The sequence below is a fragment of the Nomascus leucogenys genome, unplaced genomic scaffold (genome assembly GCF_006542625.1).
Source record: "Nomascus leucogenys isolate Asia unplaced genomic scaffold, Asia_NLE_v1 001093F_54549_qpd_obj, whole genome shotgun sequence".
Classification (NCBI taxonomy): domain Eukaryota; kingdom Metazoa; phylum Chordata; class Mammalia; order Primates; family Hylobatidae; genus Nomascus; species Nomascus leucogenys.
In genome coordinates this window covers 12,415-22,039 of record NW_022096286.1, presented here as the reverse complement: position 1 = coordinate 22,039, position 9,625 = coordinate 12,415, and the positions used below count along the sequence as shown (strand labels likewise).

The window sequence follows — 9,625 nt, the reverse complement described above, 5'->3', positions numbered from 1 at the left end:
CCCCAGGCCCGGCCTGCGCCGTCCTGCGGTGCCCAGGAACGGTGGCGCCCAGGGTGAAGAAGTAACCGCCGAGTTGAGGGGCGCCGTGGAGGAGCGCCGGAACGAGTCTCTCATGCCGAGTAGCTACCGTTGCACTGTGCGAGTGTACAAGTCACTTCCACCCGGTCTCAGTTGCTTCAACCTCAGTTGAAGTGAGGAGGTTGGACTGGAAGGTTTCTGGGGTCACGCCAGTGAGGCTGGGGTTCTAGTCCTAATCTCACCGTGGCACCCCAAAGGCCCAGAAACTCGGACCATCACCTCTCTTTCCCCGGGGCCAACGGAGGACTCCTGAAGGAGGGAGGGTTTGTCTCAGGCCTGACAATTCCTGATGAGGACTTGGGCAGAAACAGCCCCAGACAAGCGGACCTTCATCATTCCTGCACTTGAGCCGTCTCCTCCCTGCCCCACCCCCCGCCCCACCCCAGAGGGAGAAAACCCAGCGCTCTGATTCCCAGCGGCGGGGCATCCTGCAGGCCCAGTTCCCAGCCCACAGACCCATGTCCCAGCCCAAACGGAGTGGGCAGCGGGCGCTTGGAGCCCAAGGACTCAGGGCCACTCAGCCCTTGTTACTGTCCCTCACCTAGAAAATGGGTGTAATAACAAAACAATTCGCGGTAGATGGCAAGATCTACGTACTGCGTAGGGCTGGTCTCTCTGCACTCACACTGTCCAGCAGTGGGCCCCGGGGCCTTGGCCAGAGCGCAGTAGGGCAATGAGAAAGGGGTGGCTTCCGGAAACCTACACGAGGCCCAGTCTGGGTGGGTTTGGGTGGCGGTGCCTTGCCTGTGAGGTGGGCGGGGCAACTTTCTACTAAATTGTCTAACACTGCAAGTAATGGCAGCCCTTACCCAGGGAGCCAGGAGGCTGGGCCAGGAACACCCCCCTGTCGCCCGGCTTCAGGGAAGAAAGTGGGGAAGACAACAGATTTGGGAGAAGGAAACAGGAGGTTTTCTCCCAGTCTCCCTCACGCTGCCTCAGTCATGGCCATTGCTAAGACTCACAGAGCCCAACTGTGCAAGGCCCTGCACTTCGCATTCTTCTCATCCAACCCCACAACAACCCAAGGAGACACATAATATCCCCATTTTACACGTGGCAGAACTGAGGTTCTACATGGCCAAGTGACTTGTTCAGCGCCATACAGCTGGTAGTACTGAAGCCAGGATTCAAATCCAGTTTTCCCACTCTAAAGTCTAAGGCACAGACCGAATGTGGTGACTCATGCCTGTAATCACAGCACTTTGGAGGCTGAGAGGGCAAATCATTTGAGCTCCCAAGTTCAGGACCAGCCTGGGCAACATGGCAAAACCCTGTCTCTACAAAAAAAAAAAAAAAACACAAAAATTAGCAGAGCATGGTGGCACGCACCTGTAATCCCAGCTATTCGGGAGGCCGAGGTGGGAGGATCGCTTAAGCCTGGGAGGTGGAGGTTGCACTGAGTAGAGATACACCACTGCACTCCTGCCTGGGCAATAGAGCCAGACCTTGTCTCAAAAAAAAAAAAAAAAAAAAATCTGAGGTACAAAAAAGCAACACCAAATCCAGGGGCCCTGCTTCAGGAAGCATCAGGACTAACTAGATTTTATTGGTCAATAGATGCAAACAACTGATTTAGAGCAAACTTCCCCTCCAGTAAATCAAGCTCCAAATCAAACAAAGCTAGGGGTCAAAGCGCCTCCATCCTGGTTGGTCCTGCTCCTAGGGCTGCCCAGCCCCCATTTCCCCAGCCCCCCATCTCTCTAGTTTCTCTCAAGAAGCCAGCGCCACTCCCTGTATGCACCTCTAGTGTAGGGTTATCTGGAGCTTTAGGTTCAAAGGAAAGAGTGAGGTCTGCTGCTCCCTTCCTCCCTCCTACCCTGTTCCTCACCAACTCCTGGACGGTCCCCGCCATGGGGTTGAGAACTGGGGCTATGCTGGGATGTGTCCGTGACACTGATCGTGGTGGCCAGAGAGACACCGAGGGAGACTGCTCTGCCACCAGAGAGCTGACATGAGGAAGGAGCCCCAGACTAAAAACAGTGAGTCTCAGGAGACTTGGGAGGTGGCCGCAGGGATAACCCAACCCTCCAATTAACGTGCCTGAGCCAGTCTCCTCCTACGTCTGGAACTTTAGGAGAGCTGCCCACAGCAGAATGACTCGGCAAGGAGAAGGGCTTGTCGGGTCTAGCTGGGAGCGGAGGTGGGCCAGGCTGCCAGAGGGAGGCTCTGGGTGGTGCCCTTAAGAGTCTCCGTCATGAGCTGTTTTGCACTGTGAGGTAAGCAAGAGGGCAAGGAAGGCCATTGCTGGGGAATGGGCCACCTGGCTCACACCTGCAGGCAGCTGCTAAGCCAAGAGTGGGTGGGTGCTGCTGAGGGATTGGGCTTCTAGTTTGTTTTTATTTTTTTATCTTTTTGAGATGGAGTTTCGTGCTCGTTGCCCAGGCTGGAGTGCAGTGGTGCAATCTCAGCTCACTGCAACCTCTGCCTCCCGGGTTCAAGCGATTCTCCTGCCTTTGCCTCCCTAATAGTTGGGATTACAGACACCCGCCACCACGCCCAGCTAATTTTTTGTATTTTTAGTAGAGACAGGGTTTCGTCATGTTAGCCAGGCTGGTTTTGAACTCCGGGCCTCAAGCAATCCACTCATCTCAGCCTCCCAAAGTGCTAGGATTACAGGCGTGAGCCACTGCGTACACCTTGTTTTTAAATAAAGCAGTTTTTAAAACTACTGTTGCAACCTTTTAGAGGGAGGTAAACTGAATATGGTTGATTTTGAATGACTATTTTTTTGTTTTATGAAAGAGGATAATAATAGAATAGAAAATATGAGAATGTTTGGCCGGGCGCGGTGGCTCACACCTGTAATCCCAGCACTTTGGGAGGCCGAGGCAGGTGGATCACCTGAGGTCAAGAGTTAGAGACCAGCCTGACCAACATGGTGAAACCCCGTCTTTACTAAAAATACAAAATTAGCCGGGCATGGTGGTGCACGCCTGTAATCCCAGCTACTCGGGAGGCTGAGACAGGACAATCGCTTGAACCTGAGAGGCAGAGGTTGCAGGGAGCTGAGATCACGCCACTGCACTCCAGACTGGGCAACAGAGCAAGACTCTGTCTCTCCAAAAAAAAAAAAAAAAGAAAGAAAGAAAGAAAATATCAGAATGTAATTTTTGAACTTTTTATTGACATACAGCATACCTCCAGAGAAGTGCCGAAAGCTTGCATTCTTGCAGGTAATACACCCAGCACCCAGATCAAGAAACGGAACATAATCGGCACCCCAGAACCCCACCCTAAATATGTAATTTTAAAAAAGATTTTAATAAATATCTTTTAGCACGCCCTTTATATACATGGTTTACTTTTAACTTTCTGACCCCCTTGCCCTCCTCCTAGAATAGAAACCTCCCAACAACCAGGGATTTCTTCTAGACACAGACAGCTAGAACGAGGCCTGGCACAAAGCAGGTGCCAAAACTACCTGCTGAATGGATGAGAGTGCAGAGTGCACCCCAGGTGGTGAAGGCATTGTTTCTGTGGCGTTCTTGTTTCATCGTTGTAAAGTCCATTTCTTTCTGTAGGTCACAGTCAAAACATTGAGAGCCACGGCTACAACTTGAGCAAGTCAAACACGCTGTGATTCAGGCCAGGGACATGAGCATGGGTAAAGAACCCTGTACGAACTAGCTCAGGGCTTCTGGAACTGTGTGCGGCTGAATCACCGGGGCGTCTTGGTGAACTGTAAATTCTGATTCAGCAAACTGGGAGGAGGGCGCTGAGATCCAGCATTTCCGTCAAGCTTCCCATGGACCACACTCTGACTATCAAGGCCTTAGATGCAGACAGTCTCAATACAGCTGCACGCAAGAATCACATGGAAAGCTTTAAAAATGCTGATGCCAGGCCAGGTGCAGTGTCTCACGCTTGTAATCCCAGCACTTCGGGAGGCCGAGGCGGGCAGATCACGAGGTCAGGAGTTCGAGACCAGCCTGGCCAACACAGTGAAACCCCGTCTCTACTAAAAATACAAAAATTAGCTGGGCATGGTGGCAGGCACCTGTAATCCCAGCTACTCGGGAGGCTGAGGCAAGAGAATCACTTGAACCTGAGAGGCAGAGCTTGCAGTGAGCCAAGATCGCTCCATTGCACTCCAGCCAGGATGACAGGGCAAGACTCCGTCTCAAAAAAAAAAAAAAAAAAAAAAAGTGCTGATGCCCAAGCACCACTCTAGAACACTTAAATTGGAATCTCTTGGATGGGGGTTGGCATCTTCATTTTATTGTTTTGTTTTTGTTTTTTGGTAGAGACAGGGTCTCAAGATGTTGCCCAGGCTGGTCTCAAAGTCTTGGGCTCAAGCTATTCTCCTGCCTCAGCCTTCTCAAAGTGCTGGGATTACAGGCATAAGCCACCCCGCCCAGCCTTAGCATCTTAGTTTTTTTGTTTGTTTGTCTCTGTCACCCAGGCTGGAGTACAGTGGTGCGATCTTGGCTCACTGCAACCTCTGTCTCTCAGGTTCAAGCAATTCTTCTGTCTCAGCCTACCGAGTAGCTGGGATTACAGGCACACACCATCACATCACACCCGGCTAATTTTTATATTTTGAATAGAGACAGGGTTTCACCATGTTGGTCAGGCTGGTCTTGAACTCCTGACCTCAGGTGAGCCACCCGCCCTGGCATCCCAAAGTGCTGGGATTACAGGCGTGAGCCACTGCTCCCGGCCAGCATCTTAGTTTTTAAAAGCTCCTTAAGTGATTCCAACTGGCTACCAGACATGGGAGGTGCTTGGCTGAAGGCAAACTCCGGCGGGGAGGAGGAGCCAGTCTGTTCCCAAGCACATCCTCACTGCCTAGAAGGAGGCCCGGGCTAAGGCCCACGGAAGGGAGGGCTGGGATCAGGACCATCTGACTTGACAAAGGGCCACCATTTCTGAGTCAGGAGGGCATCACTTGCCTCCTGGTGGAGGTGAAGAGACGGATTTCTGAAGGAATTCTTAGGCATGGTGTGTATCTGCTAACGCCGGCCACATCCTTCCAGGACCGAGAACAGACTGTGCCTTCACCCTATTGCCCAAGTCGGAGGTCCCTGGAGCTGCCAAGGGGGCTGTGCTCACGTGCCCCCGAGCAATTCAGTTTTCAAGACCTTACTAGGCCATTGGGAGGAGCCACTGCCAGCTGCTCTCACACACCTGCCCCCTCTGCCCAACCACAGCAAGAGCCAAACGAGCCCAGAGATGACAAACCCTGAGGTCATCATGGGCTCTTCTGAAACAGAGCCTCATGGAGCCCTGGGCTCCAGTGCCCCCTGGTGGACACCTAGAGTTGTGGTTGGTAACCAACAAACCAGTGAGTTCGGTTACTCCTGATCAGTGTTCAGGCAGTGTCAGGCACAGTCATGCCAGATGTGGCCCCATACACACCATCAAGGAATTTCTAGTGTGGCGCGGTGGCTCACACCTGGAATCCCAGCGCTTGGGAGGCAGAAGCAGCAGGATCAGTTGAGCGTAGGAGTTCAAGGTTGCAGTGAGTATGATCTGCACTCCAGCCTGGGTGACAGAGAGACACCCTGTCTCCAAAAAAATTAACTTTTTTGAGACAGTGTCTCGTTCTGTCACCCACACTGGAGTGCATGGCATGATCTCGGCTCACTGCAACCTCTGACTCTCGGGTTCAAGCGATTCTCCTGCCTCAGCCTCCCCAGTAGCTGGAATTACAGGTGCCTGCCACCACGCCTGGCTAATACTTGTATTTTAGTAGAGACAGGGTTTCACCATGTTGGCCAGGCTGGTCTCGAACTCCTAAGCTCAAGTGATCCTCCCGCCTCGACCTCCCAAAGTGCTGGGATTACGGGCGTGGCCACTGCGCCTGGCCAAAAAAAAAATTAATTTTTAAAAAAGAGGCTAGGCACAGTGGTTTATACCTGTAATCCCAGTACTTTGGGAGGCCCAGGTGGGAGGATTGCTTGAGGCCATGAGCTCAAGACCAGCCTGGGCAACATGGCAAGACTCCCTACCTACAAAAAATTTAAAAATTAGTCAGTTGTGGTGGTGTGCACCTGTCATCTCAGCTACTCAGGAGGCTGAGGTGGGAGGATTGCTTGAGGCCAGCAGTTCGAGGCTGCAGTGGGGTACCATCACGCCACTGCACTCCGGCCCTGGGCAACAGAGAGAGACCTTGTCTCAAAAATAAATAAATTAAATCAACAAACTTCTAGTGGAGGAGTCGAGACTAATATGAAGGATGGGCTCCTTTGATTCTTCACCTACTCCTTCTTTAACTCCCTGAAATCTGGCCTCCCCTGGAACCCACCATACTAAGCGTGGAAAATGTTGCAGTCAAGGCTTGCCTTTAAATGGGGAGGTACTGTGTCACTCTTGCACCTTTCTTCTGCCTTCTGCAAATCTCCCCATTTGCAGTGCAGACACTGCACAGTCTTTAGCTAACTGTTCTTCCTCCTTCTGCTAAAATGGTGAGCCTCCCAGGCAAGCCCACACCTGCTCCTTTTTTGGCTACCCTCTCCCAGCTTGGTAAGATCATTTCCACCCACTGCCACTCCCCACCTCCCCTCCCACAGCTGAGCCAATGAGGCCCCCAGGTACCGAGCTCCCTGCATCTGCGGCTGCCTGCCTGAGCACTGATGTTGAGTGGACACCCAGACTTTTGTTCCATCTTAGGAGGTAGAAACAGAACCCAAACTCTCAATTCCAGCTCTCCTTCCCTTCTCCCCGGCTCTCTCATTTGCCCAGAAAGCAGACTCAGGTTCTTGGCAGCCTCCTTTACCCATCTCCTCCTTCAGCACCTAACATGCCTACTTCAGCCCCAGATACCTCAGAGGTCCATCCTCCTGCCTCCTCTCTCGACTCACTTCCTCAGCTACCACTTTATTCCATGTAGAAAGAAACTGTATCCAAGTCCCAGCTTCCCCACGTTCGTTTTTCAAACAGTGATCAAGTACCTTTGGGATCCCAGACACCTAACCATGAGGTGACTTCCATGTGAGTGGCATCAAATCCTTCCATTAGCCAGCCTCTGCGTCTAAGAAATGATCCCTCACCGGAGACTGTAAGAATTACACAAGATAATGCGATGATATTCACACCCTTGAATGGCATTATTACAATAAACATTGTGTAGATGACCTTGCTGACTTCAGTCCCTGTACCTCCTTGTTAATTCCCTGTTAATCTTCCTAAAACATCCATTTCATCATGTCACTCCCTTACTCAAGAACTCCGCATTGCTCCCCAGTTCCAAGCAGCATTGCTCCCCGGTTCCATGCAGCATTGCTCCCCAGTTCCACGCAGCATTGCTCCCTCATTCCCCATAGGTGTAAGTGTTCTACAAATCACAGCAGCCCTTAGGGGATTATTCATCACAGTAGCAGAGTGGGAAGTTGGGTCTAGAAGGGCCAAAAAGCCAAAACACACAAAAAGCCACAGCGAAGACAGATCTGTGGGTTAAAACTCAAGGAAATTCCATGTCTAGAAGACAAGGCAGGCAGTATGTCAGGAATTCAGGGAAGCAGGTGAAGCCACAGATACAAGTCACCCTCAGCAAGGATGCTAATCTGTAACTTCTGCAGAGACGGGCTTGTCCATAGAAAAAAGGCATGTTCCTGGAACATTCGCTGTAGTTGTCCAAGACACCTCACTATTAGCAGACCCAAAGAAGGTGACCGGGTGGTTAGACCCAGAGGAACACTCGCAGGGGAGCGCAGGGCACCTACGAGATAAGCACAGCTTCTATGGTCTCACCAACAGCACTTCTGTGTTACTGGGACGCGGAGGAAACGATTATGAAAGAATAAATTTAGGTCGGGTGCAGTGGCTCATGCCTGTAATCCCAGCACTTTGGGAGGCTGAGATGGGCGGATCACCTGAGGTCAGGAGTTTGAGACCCACCTGGCCAACATGGTGAAACCTCATCTCTACGAAAAATACAAAAATTAGCTGGATGTGGTGGCGGGCACCTGTAGTCCCAGCTACTCGGGAGGCTGAGGCTTGAGAACCACTTGAACCGGGAGGCAGAGGTTGCAGTGAGCCGAGTTCGCGCCATTGCACTCCAGCCTGGGCAACGGAGCGAGACTCCATCTCAAAAATATAAATAAATAAATAAATAAATAAATAAATAAAATTCGAAGGGTAGAATTGAATCTGGGTGTGAAGTTTGAAGGAGGGAATGTACATTCGCAATGGGAGAGGGATTTTATGTTAGAGCTGAAAAGACCTTAGAGAACATCAAGTCTAACACTCACTTAGCAGTGAGGACACAGGCTCTGAGAGGTCGAGTGGGTGACCCACGGACACACAGCAATTGAAGGGTAGAGCGGGTGACCCACGGACTCACAGCAATTGAAGGGTAGAGCGGGTGACCCACGGACACACAGCAATTGAAGGGTAGAGCGGGTGACCCACGGACACAGCAATTGAAGGGTAGAGCGGGTGACCCACGGACTCACAGCAATTGAAGGGTAGAGCGGGTGACCCACGGACTCACAGCAATTGAAGGGTAGAGCGGGTGACCCACGGACTCACAGCAATTGAAGGTAGAGCGGTGACCCACGGACTCACAGCAATTGAAGGGTAGAGCGGGTGACCCACGGACCACAGCAATTGAAGGGTAGAGCGGGTGACCCACGGACACAGCAATTGAAGGGTAGAGCGGGTGACCCACGGACTCACGGCAATCGAAGGGTAGAGCGGGTGACCCACGGACTCACAGCAATTGAAGGGTAGAGCGGGTGACCCACGGACTCACAGCAATTGAAGGGTAGTGACTGCAATTGGATTAGAATCTCCATGACCAAGATAGAAATCCAGGGCGCCTACTCTGCTCTCTCTCTCCCTTACCCAACTCTCTAACGCTCTAATACACACGTAAATACCACGCCAAAGCTGCGCTGCAACAAACCCAGACGCGAGAAAAGTATGTTAGTGAATCTTGGGAATTTACATACGGGGATTGTATATGGCCCTGTCTTGATTTGCCTGGTTACAGGTGATGAAAAAGTACTTTGGCCAGGCACAGTGGCTCACGCCTGTAATCTCAACATTTTGCGAGGCCAAGGCAGGAGGATTGCTTGAGGCCAGGAGTTGAAGACCAGTCTGGTCGAGACCCCATCTCTACAAAAATAAAAGAAAAAATTAGGTGGGTGTGGTGGTACGCGCCTGTAGTCCCAGCCACTCGGGAGGCTGAAGCCGGAAGATTTCTTGAGCCCAGGAGTTTGAGGTTACAGTGAGCTATGATACTGCCACTGCACCCCAGCCTGGGCAACATAAGCAAGACCCTTCTCAAGACATAAAAGCCGGGCGGTGGCTCACGCTTGTAATCCCAGCACTTTGGGAGGCCGAGGCGGGCGGATCACGAGGTCAGGAGATCGAGACCACGTGAAACCCCGTCTCTACTAAAATACAAAAAATTAGCCGGGGTGGTGGCGGGCGCCTGTAGTCCAGCTACTCGGAGAGGCTGAGGCAGGAGAATGGCGTGAACCCGGAGCGGAGCTTGCAGTGAGCCGAGATTGCGCCACTGCATCCAGCCTGGGCGACAGAGCAGACTCTCTCAAAAAAAAAAAAAAAAAAAAAAAAAAGACAAAAAAAGCAGGTTCGGTGC

At 51.8% G+C, this 9,625-nt stretch overlaps 2 long non-coding RNA genes across 2 annotated transcripts; one reads left to right on the top strand and one right to left on the bottom strand.

The window, feature by feature from the left end:
- The first annotated feature begins 1,768 nt into the window (after window positions 1–1,768).
- LOC115833877 lies at window positions 1,769–3,366 on the top strand. Its single transcript, XR_004029107.1, has 2 exons — window positions 1,769–2,294; window positions 3,212–3,366. It is a non-coding gene; the product is annotated as an uncharacterized LOC115833877 (long non-coding RNA).
- LOC115833876 lies at window positions 3,183–7,885 on the bottom strand. The gene is made up of 2 exons (XR_004029106.1): window positions 6,972–7,885; window positions 3,183–3,875 (listed from the first exon to the last, which is right to left on the bottom strand). It is a non-coding gene; the product is annotated as an uncharacterized LOC115833876 (long non-coding RNA).
- Window positions 7,886–9,625: the final 1,740 nt, after the last annotated feature.